Raw genomic sequence first — 11,369 nt, forward strand, 5'->3', positions numbered from 1 at the left:
TGGCTTGGATTTGTTAAAATGCTCAACTAGGGTTGATTGAAGGAGCTCATTGCATATGAGACATGACATGGTGTCATGTGGCTAGGTATAGAAGATCAAGAGACATGGCTTGGCTATGATGGACCGGGTTGCTAGTGTAAAGGACAAGTCAGAGGCTCAGGGTGCGATGGACCGTGTGGCGGTGAAGCTAGAGGAAGGACTTGGCGCCAATGGACCGAGTGCAACGGTGAAGAGCAAGCGGAATTGCGCTCGACAAACCAATAAGGCCACGTGATGACATGAAGTGGATCATATCATTTACGGGAGATCAAGCCAAGTGTTGATTTGTATTGATTACAAGTGGCTTGATGGAGGATGGATGCTTGTGTGGCATCACCGATGGAGGAGATGGAATAGAATGTGCAAGGTAAAGATATATTTGTAGGTCATTTCATTTCTCCGGTCTAAGTTGAGTAGAGAAGAAATAGACCGGGTTTAGAATAGATAGTCGTACTATAAAGAAGGGAAATCTTCTAATTATTTGTAATTGTTATCTAGTGCCACTAAGTGTGAGTTTTATTTGCATATGCATTGCGCTTGGTAACATGGTGAGGTGCAAGATAAAAGTCTTCCAAAATGCTAACTCACACACTTGACATGCTGGAACACTTGGTGGAGTTGAGACATTTAAAAAGGCTTTGGAAATGAAGTTTGGAGGGCTATTTCTGTAATCCTCGGAATTTCCAAGTCCATCTTGGAATTTCCGAGAGGGTCAAAATTTCTGAGAAAATTTCCAACCAGGGTGCTCTGATTCGCTTGTTGTTTCTGGGTCAAAAATTCTGAACCCTGCTTGGAATTTTCGAGCCCCTGAATTTCCAGGCTGAGCAGGAGTAGTGCGCTGTGCGCTGACGTGATTAATTTTAGAAATGACTATTCATTCCTCTAGTCCACCATCTCGACCCTACAATAGGTGGGCATCGTATAAGAGGTTCATCTCTACAAATAAGCAGGCATCTTAACATAGACGGTGATGACACCTGCTTGTCGCTCATATACGCGCTCCAAAGACATGACCATCTCCATGTTCTGTGGGTTCAGGAGCTCCACGTGCGTCTTTAGGGGCTCTAGCAGGCCAACTATGTAAATGTTGACCTATTGTTGCTCATCAAGGGTCCCAACACGTGCCACGTGTGCCAGGAAGCATTGCGTGTTATCATTGATGGTGTCGATCTTTCGTCAGGACACCAGCTCGCCTAGTGGGTTGCGTTAGGTTAGGGCCCGAAGCGCTCATTGACGCAATGAGCGAAGTATGTCCAATCGATCATCGCCTTGTCCTACATTAGGCACATGTACCATTGTCAAGCTCCACCTATGAGATGAAAAGAGGCATACCATACTTTATCATCGTCAGGGGTTTTCTAGCCTCTAAATAACTGCTCGCAACGATTAAGCCATGACAGTGGATCCTCCTTGTAGTCATACATGGGGAACGACAAGTTGTGTTAGCGCGATTTGGAGGATGGGAAAGGAGCCTGGTGCTGACGACGAGTGCTGGTATGACGGGGGCATGCATGGGCATCCTGGGTGGCACACCTCCATCTCTAGCATGGTGACGAACAACTTGTTCGTCACTTGCTCCATGATCTCAGGATCCCCGACAATGTTGACCCTTCCCTCTTCTCCTTGAGGAAAGCATGTCCGACTTTCTCCATGGCACGCTTGGTATCCACCTCGAGCTCCTTTGTGGCGGCCTCACACTCTAGCTTTGCCTTGGACACAACAATGACGTCAGTGTTCTCCTTGGAGCCTCCATGCTCCATGTTGCTCAAGTGAGCATCGACACTGACGAGGTGCTCCTGCACCTTGTCCATGCGCTTATTGAGGTCGGTGGCAAAGGCATCGAGCCACTCCATCTCTATGGACATGGTGGTGTTGTTGCCCGTGGATGCAAACTGGCCTTCAGATGCCATGTGTCACAGTCCTACTAGGAGGGGTTGGTCGGCTGCTGCTAGTGTCGTAGGGGGGAAAGAGTGGCGATGGCTAGGCTAGGCAGGGCAGGCATAGGGAGAGGGGTGGAGGCATAGGGATAGAGGGAGAGAGATAGAGGGGAGCTCAACTGCTCAATTCATGCTTAAGATCAAAACGATTACATGACCCCTATATTTAAAGTCCCTATAGGACTTGACTCCCAAGGAAATTAGAGGAGTCCTTGTAGATTTGGACTCTCCTTTCCTAACAACTAATCTTAGTATTTCCTAAGCAATGGAATCTCATTTCCTAAACAAACTCTATTTTATTTATTCCAAACTTACCCAAATCTATCTCTAATTTCCATCTACTCCAGATTCTCTACCGCAAAAGGAGTAATACAATCAATATAAATGCGGAAGCTAAAGAGCAAGGTAGAGATATGCAAACTCCCATCGATGACTCCGGTATTTTTACCGAGGTATCGAGAAGCGCGCAAGCTTTCCCCTAGTCCTCGTTGGAGCCCCTCGCAAGGAATACCTCACAAGGGCCAAGCTCCCGGTCGGGTAACTCCATGGATAGCCTCGAGCCTTCCCCACGTGCAAGTGGGTCTCCGACGTGCCTTCCGACAAGCCTCTCCTGGATGCTCCCCGTTGTCTTCACTATCAAGCTTCTGGCTAAAACGCCGCGGGCCTTGTTCCCTCCGGTACACGGTGGTGGCCACACCACAAATGCGGTTGGTGTGATCTCGCAAAACTACAAGCCCCTCCGATGTACAACAATGGTGCTCGCAAGCACCGAGTGGCAAGAGGTATGCAAACCTCACTAAACATTAGGCCTAAACCTAGAGCAAGCACATAAGCGGTGGTCTAATCAACCTAAGCACTTCGCAAAGGACCTACGCTAATCATCGAATAAATCACTAAGCACTATGCAAGTGGAGATCACTAAAATGGTGTATCAACACCCTTGATATGTTTCCTTAGCTCCACTCTTGTCTAATGGTTGGTTGGGGGTTATATTTATAAGCCCCACTGAGAAAGTAGCCGTTGGGGACGAAATCTCACTTTTCTGCTACTGATCGGATGTTGATAACGTCCTAACCAGACGCGTCCGGTCGTCCTGACCGTTAGAGCTACGATCAACTGATCGGACGCTGCTAGCATTCGGTCACATGCCACCGGACACGTCTGGTCGCAATTTCGCCGCTCTAGAACCTCTCTGTACTCGATCAGACGCTGTTGTCCTGCGTCCGGTCGATTTGCCCCTAGCGTCCAGTCACAGCTGAATGTGTTGTTGGACTGATGAACAGTGCCATCGGTGTGTCCGGTCGTTTTGCTTGTTGAGCGTCAGGTCGCTGCTGCTGACGCCTGCTATAGTCGAGTTGCTGATCCATCCGGTCACTTTCCTCCAGCGTCCGGTCACCTCTGTGAGCTCATTTCTTCACGATCTTGCGTACGGCTTGGTTCCTATCTTCATGCTTGGACTTTGCTTGATATCTTGGGTCTTCTCTTGTGCTTCTAAGGTCTTGCTTAAGGTGTTGATCATCGGATCATCACGTCGCCTTCGTCCAAATCATGTCTTGCACCCTATTGAACTACAAAACAATCACTTGCAAATTCATTAGTCCTGAAAGCATCTAGGCCCCTAGTTGGGTTTTGGTGATTAATGACAATACATGATTACTATGACTAATGTGTGTTTTGCAGAGGCAATTAAGTTAGGTCATGAAAATGGAGATCGATTGGGCTATCATGGTGGTCATGCTCCTATGATGGAAATCATTTCGGTTTTTAAAGGATGGACAACAAGGTTAAGAATGGACTAGTTCTAAGTGTCGATTGGAGTTGAAGAGACACTTAGAGTAGTTTAGGACTTTGTTTTTCCTTTGGCCATACTATTAAGGGGGGTATGGACGGGTAGCTTGACCTAGGTAAGTCTAGTGGGTTAGGTGTGGTGCACACTTGCTAAAACTAGCACTAGGTAGCTCCTAAAAGGCCCTTAGATCCATTGGAGCAAACTTCATTCGCGTATGATCGAAAGTTGGAAGTGAATAGAGGGTCAAATGCTGACCGGACGCTGGCTTCGGTGTGACCGGACGCTGGCGTAGAGTCCGGTCAGTTCATTTGATCGAGGTGAAGTCATCTGGAAGTGACCGGACGCTGAGAGGTGAAGTGACCGGACGTTGAGGGCCAGCGTCCGGTCGACTCCAGTAAGGTTCTAGAGAGGGAAAATCATGACCGGACATGTTCGGTCAGTGCTGACCGGACGCTGGCCAGCATTCGGTCACACTGTAAACACTAGAGTTTAGGGTGAACTGACTGGCGCGTCCGGTCAACATGACCAGAGCGTCCGGTCACCCCGCAGAGGCACATAACGGTTTGTTTTTCAGTCCATGTTATAAATACTTCCTCCATTCGTGTGTGGGGGTACTTTTGCTCATTCGAATAGCTGAGAAACACCTTTGAGAGTGCCAAGAAGAGCAAGGTCCTAGTGAGGTGATTGAGATTTGAGAATCCCAAAGAAAGCCCTCATTAGTGAGATCAAGAGTAGCAAAGTGTGCATCCACCCTTCTCATTAGGCTTGCCGTGGTCAAGTGAGAGTTCATACTTGTTACTCTTGGTGATCGCCATCACCTAGATGGCTTGGTGGTGATTGGAGAGCATGGTGATCATTCGACAGATCTTGTGGATGACCCAACTCAAGTTGTGAGCGGTTGTGGGTGATTCACCGCGATGGAGTGTCGAAGAATCAACCCATAGAGAGCACTTGATCCTTGCGCAGATCAAGGGGGAGCTACACCCTTGCACGGGTGCTCCAACGAGGACTAGTGGGGAGTGGTGACTCTCCGATACCTTGGCAAAACATCGTCGTGTTCCTCCTTCTCTCTTTACTTTGAGCATTTACTTTGAGCAATTCAATTCTTGTCATTTACATTCCTAGAATTGCCATGCTAGAGTAGTATTGGAACTTAGGGTGCTAAACTTTTGTGCGTTAGATCAATAGAAATACTTTCTAGGCACAAGGGGTTAATTGGGCTAACCATAGAGTTTAATTATTGCAAAGAAATTTAGAATTAGCCCAATTCACCCCCCTCCCTCTTGGGCATCTTGATCCTTTCAATTGGTATCAGAGCCTCGTGCTCACGTATTTAGCCTTAACCGCCTAGAGAAAGATGTCTCACGGGGATGGACCTCCTTCTATCTTTGAGAGGGACGATTTTCCATATTGGAAAATTTGCATGGAGGCGCACTTAGAAGCTCTAGATGTTGGAATACTTAGAGCCGCCTCCCAAGGCTTCCCAAAACCTCGGGATGCTACTAACCTACAAGGCGATGAGGTGAATTATGAGAAATGGAATGCAAAGGCTCAAAACACCATATTTAGAGGCCTTTGTAAAGATGTGTTCAACCAGGTGAGGAACCACAAAGACGCCCATGCACTATGGTCGGACGTTTGTGTGCTCCATGAGGGAACAAGAGTGAGCGTGAGGAACGCTATCATCTTGTCATGAAAAAGCTTAACTCTTTTGAGATGCTTCCTAAAGAATATGCTAATGAAATGTATTCACATTTGAATGTTCTTGTAGAGGAAGTCAATGGGCTTGGACTCACTCAAATGCAACCATCCGATGTTGTAAGAAAGATCTTGAGTGTCCTCCCCATTGACAAATATGGGCATATTGTGACCGTGCTTCATCAAGGTGATCTTTCCACCACTACACCGACACAAATCTTGGGAAAGATCAATGCTCATGAGATGTACATGCACATCACACCTCAAGATGGCTCATCCTCTAACAAGAAGAAAGAAAATGACTTAGCATTCAAAGCTAGTCAAGAGAAGGGCAAAGCAAGGCCTGAGTATGAGAGCTCAAGTGATGATGAAGTTGATGATGCAAGCCTTGCTCTCATGGTGAGAAAAACCATCAAGATGCTAAAGAAGCTCAACAAGAGTGGCATCAAGTTTGATGGCAAGAAGAAGAAATTCTTTAGTAGCTCTAGAAGGAAGCTAATCTCCGAGATGGATTGCTACAATTGTGGAGAACTTGGTGAAGGGACCTTGACGCCTAAGAGGGAGGGGGGTAAATTAGGCAACTTAAAATTCTATGGCCTCTTTTTCTAACCCTAGCAAAACCTATGCAATAGATAAGCTATCTAGATGTGCAACTATGGTTTTGCTAGTGTGTCGCTATCTCTACCGCAAACGTAGTAAAGTAATTAATGTAAATGCGGAAGCTAAAGAGCAAGGTAGAGATATGCAAACTCCCATCGACGACTCTGGTATTTTTACTGAGGTATCGAGAAGCGCGCAAGCTTCCCTCTAGTCCTCGTTGGAGCCCCTCGCAAGGGCCAAGCTCCCGGTCGGGTGACTCCGTGGATAGCCTCGGGCCTTCCCCACGCGCAAGTGGGTCTCTGATGTGCCTCTCGGCAAGCCTCTCCCGGAAGCTCCCCGCCGTCTTCACTATCAAGCTTCCGGCCGAAACGCCGCGGGCCTTGTTCCCTCCGGTACACGGTGGCGGCCACACCACAAACACGGTTGGTGTGATCTCGCAAGACTTCAAGCCCCTCCGATGTACAACACTTGTGCTCGCAAGCACGGGGTGGCAAGAGGTATGCAAACCTCACTAAACACTAGGCATAAACCTAGAGCAAGCGCATAAGCGGTGGTCTAATCAACCTAAGCACTTCGCAAAGCACTTATGCTAATCACCTAATAAAACACTAAGCACTATGCATGTGGAGGTCACTAAAATGGTGTATCAACACCCTTGGTATGTTTCCTTAGCTCCACTGCATCAAATGGCCGGTTAGGGGTTGTATTTATAAGCCCCACTGAGAAAGTAGCCGTTGGGGTCGAATTCCCACGAAACTGCTATTGACCGGACGCTGAATCATCCTGACCGGACGCGTCCAGTCGTCCCAACCGTTGAGCCGGCAAAACATTGATCGGGCGCTGGCTAGCGTCCGGTCGCCTGCCACCGGACGCGTCCGGTCGCAGATATGCCGCTCTAGAACCTTTCTGTACTCGATCGGACGTTGTGTTCCTGCGTCCGGTCGGTTGCCACCAGCGTCCGGTCCTCGCGTCCGGTCGCCTGTCTGCCGAGCCACCGGTCCAGCGTCCGGTCACGCTTCTAGCGTCTGGTCCTTACGTCCGGTCGCATCTGCGAGCTTGTTTCTTCGTGATCTTGCGTACGGCTTGGTTCCTATCTTCATGCTTGGACTTTGCTTGATATCTTGGGTCTTTTCTTGTGCTCCTAAGGTCTTGCTTAAGGTGTTGATCATCGGATCATCACATCGCCTTCGTCCAAGTCACGTCTTGCACCCTGTTGGACTACAAAACAAACACTTGCAAATTCATTAGTCCAATTTGGTTGTGTTGGTCATCAAACACCAAAATCTAAAGTAAATGGGCTTAGGGTCCATTTTCCTTACAATCTCCCCCTTTTTGGTGATTGATGACAACACGACCAAAGCAAGCAAATGATAGAGATTTTGAAATTTAAGAACTACCTACTTGCTAGGATGCAATGCAAAGGGCAAGGTTATATGATGCTAATTGATAGATACTAGATGAAACTTTACTTAAAAGCTTGTCTTGCCCTTGCGAATGTCCCCATATGATATTATGGATTAAGGCCTAGCTTTCTAAAAAAAAATCTTTCTCCCATTACTTAGACTAATCCATAATTCACTTTTCTCCCTTTTTTCGGACCATTACCACTTGTAGACATCAACTTGATGCTTGCCTTTGGTCCTTCAAATTCTCCCCCTTTGGCATCAAACACCGATAAGGAAGACATTAGTAACACAAGGGAGGGTCAAATTTCGTGATCCTTTGTATAAAGAGTCAAATGGATCACAAAATTTGACTCTCACATTATATAGACTAAGCTCCCCCTAAATATATGCATACATATGTTAGAAAGCAAAGCATATGCATAATTAGCAATTTATTGTACAAGAGAGTTTAATCTATATAATGCATGGAGAAAGCATATAAATATAAAATGAAATCAACATGATGATGTCAATTGAATATTGATGCTTAACTCCGGGGACTCCCATTTCCTTACAATGAGACTACTACACATGTGATAGGTTTTAAAAAAAATTTATACTATTTGAGCAAGTGTTAGTCTCAAAGCATCCAAGTTGTAGATTAAGCTTCCCCTAAATTTGTGCAAATAGTGTTGAATACTTGTAAAATTTGTGCACATTGATTTAAGTATCAAAATACCACTTGAAAGATGACATTTGGGAGAGATTATCTACAATTTGGACTTTGGCACATATTAGATAATTAATTGTAAAACAAGCTATGTGCCGTGCTCCTAAACAATTTTAAACCATGTAGGTTTGCTCCAAGGGTTGATAATGAAACCGAGCAAGCCTACCATATGATATACCTATTGAATGCATGACAAAAGATTTAAGCATGTAAGTGCAAACATAGGCATGAAAGATAACTGGATGCTTTAAGTGTATATCAATTGAAAAACAAAACCAATTGAAATGAATACTATTTGAAAGTAATGACATCTAGTTACCTAACATAGGAAGGAGAATTTGGGTCCATAGTATTCACTAACCTACTTGACAATTACTTTGTCCATCATGATGCACCCCATATAATGCACCCAAACTTTGCCAAGTCTCTAAATTCTCCGTAGTCCGACGGACTTCTCACTTCCCTTTTGGGATCCAAACCTTCATGGTGCTCTTCATGTTTGAAGTGATTTCCTTTGGCATCCAAAAGCATTTGACCCCATTGTGGGCTTGCTTGTTCACCTTGATGGCCATCACCTTGTCATTTTCTTCTTCTTCAAGAGATAGGGTGTGGAGGCCTTCTTGTCCACCTTGTTGGTGTAGGTGTTGGAGAGCTTGCTTGTTTGCTTTTTCTCCTTCTTCTTTGCTCCTCCCCCATTCTTCACCTTGCACTCTTAGGACTTGTGACCTTCCTTGTGGCATACGTAACAAACCATGGTTTGTCCTTCATCAAGCTTCTTCACTCCCTTGACGGTGTTATCTTGATGAAGTTGGGTTTGCTTCGCCTTGCCTTTCACTTGAGTCAAGTTCTTGGTGAGGCGAGCTACTTCTTGCTTGAGTTGCTCATTTTCCTTTGCAACCTCTTGTGTGCATGTATCTACAATAACTTTCTCAACACAAACTTGGTTGCACAAAGGTGAGTCTAAACATAAATCATTGCAAGAAGTAGAGGCATCCTTTTTAATGATAGAATTTTTCTTTTTAGATGCCTTGATAGGGGTATTTTTGATAGCTTCAAGATTAGCAACTTTATTAGTTAGCTCATCACAATGTTTGCACATGATTTCCAATTTAGCAAGCAAACTTTGATAATCATTTTGTGAGCTAGCTAACTTTTCTTTTAATTTTTCATTTTTCTTTTCAAGTTGCTTAGCATTGATTGTGCGTTCATTTGTTGTTGCACTAGCCTCAAGTTGCTCAATTTTAGTAGATAGTTCAACATTGAGATTTGTAAAGTTTTCATATTGTTCAAGCAAATTCTTGTATGCTTCTTGTGAACTACCTAGCTCTTCTTTTAAATTTTTGAGCTTCTTTTGTTGACTAGTGCAAACTTTAGCATATTTATGATTTTGTTGCACAATTGTATTATAAGAAGGCAAATCATCATCACTGTCGCTCTCACTAGAGGATGAGCTTTCGTTACCTCGTGCCATAAGGCACACACGAGAAGAGCTTGATGATGAGTGCTTGCGCCCTCGCCTCTTGTGATGATCTTCTTCACTTGAAGAATCATCCCATGACCTTATTGATGTGAGGGCTTTGTTCTTGCACGCCTTCTTCTTTGCCTTGGGTGTGGGCTTGTTTGGATAAACTTCCACAAAGTGCCCCAACTCGCCGCATCCATAGCATCCTCTCTTTCTTTGCTCGTTTCTTTGATTAGTGAAAATGAGGTCTTGAATTTGGATGGGCACACCCTTGACATTGAGCTTTATGATCATCTTCTCCACCTTTTTGATAAGTTTGATTGATTCTTCATCAAGGTCGGAGGTGGAGGAGGAAGATTGATCATCATCACTTGATTCTTGTTCATCATCATCATCATCCTCATCTTCTTCTTCTTCACTTGAGGAGCTTGAGCTTGAGCTTGACTCAACTTTCTTGCCCTTCATCTTTTTCTTCTCACTACACGCGAGAGCTTTGCCTTTGCTTGATGAAGATGCTTCTCCTTGACCCATCTTATGTGACATTTCAATGCCACTAGCTTGCCAATGACAATGCCCGGGGTCATGGTGCTCAAGTTCTCCATGTTGTGAAGGATGGTGATGATGCTTGCATATTTCTTTTGTGGTAGAACAGAGATGATCTTCCTCACGATGTCCGCATCATCTAGCTTTAATAATCCTATTGAATGGAGCTCATTGATAATTAGATTCAATCGAGAATACATATCACGAACAAGCTCATCATCATTCATAGCAAAGGAATCATAATTTTGCTTAGCTAGACAATGTTTTTGCTCACGGACATTACTTGTGCCGTCATGGAGCTCTTGGAGTTTTAACCAAATTTCATGTGCCGTATTTAAGGTGAACACTTGGTTAAACACATCCATGCTAAAAGATTCAAACAAGCAATTCTTAGCTCTAGCATTAAAATGCATTTCTTTTTCATCACTCTTTGTGGGTTTTTCGGGATTCTTGATGGGTTTCATCCCATCACGAGTGACTCTCCATACACCCAAATCAACTGCCTCAAGGTGGCAAGCCATTCTAGTTTTATAGTATGGGAAGTTAGTGGCGTCAAATTGTGGAGGCCTAGCAGTATCCATCCCAACCACTCTACAAAACGTGTCGGCTCAATGGCGGTTAAGCCAAGGGTCCAAATATGAGCCAACCAACTCTGATACCAATTGAAGGGACCGTGACGCCTAAGAGGGGGGGGGGGTGAATTAGGCAACTTAAAATTATATGGCCTCTTTTTCTAACCCTAGCAAAACCTATGCAATAGATAAGCTATCTAGATGTGCAACTATGGTTTTGCTAGTGTGTTGCTATCTCTACCACAAACGTAGTAAAGTAATTAATGTAAATGCGGAAGTTAAAGAGCAAGGTAGAGATATGCAAACTCCTGTCAATGACTCTGGTATTTTTACCAAGGTATCGAGAAGCACACAAGCTTCCCCCTAGTCCTCGTTGGAGCCCCTCGCAAGGAATCCCTCGCAAGGGCCAAGCTCCCAGTCGGGTGACTCCGTGGATAGCCTCGGGCCTTCCCCACGTGCAAGTGGGTCTCCGATGTGCCTCTCGGCAAGCCTCTCCCAAAAGCTCACCGCCATCTTCACTATCAAGCTTCCAGCCGAAACGCCGCGGGCCTTGTTCCCTCCGGTACACGGTGGCGGCCACACCACAAACGCGGTTGGTGTGATCTCGCAAGACT

Source organism: Miscanthus floridulus, unplaced genomic scaffold (genome assembly GCF_019320115.1).
Source record: "Miscanthus floridulus cultivar M001 unplaced genomic scaffold, ASM1932011v1 os_1036_1_2, whole genome shotgun sequence".
Classification (NCBI taxonomy): Eukaryota; Viridiplantae; Streptophyta; class Magnoliopsida; order Poales; family Poaceae; genus Miscanthus; species Miscanthus floridulus.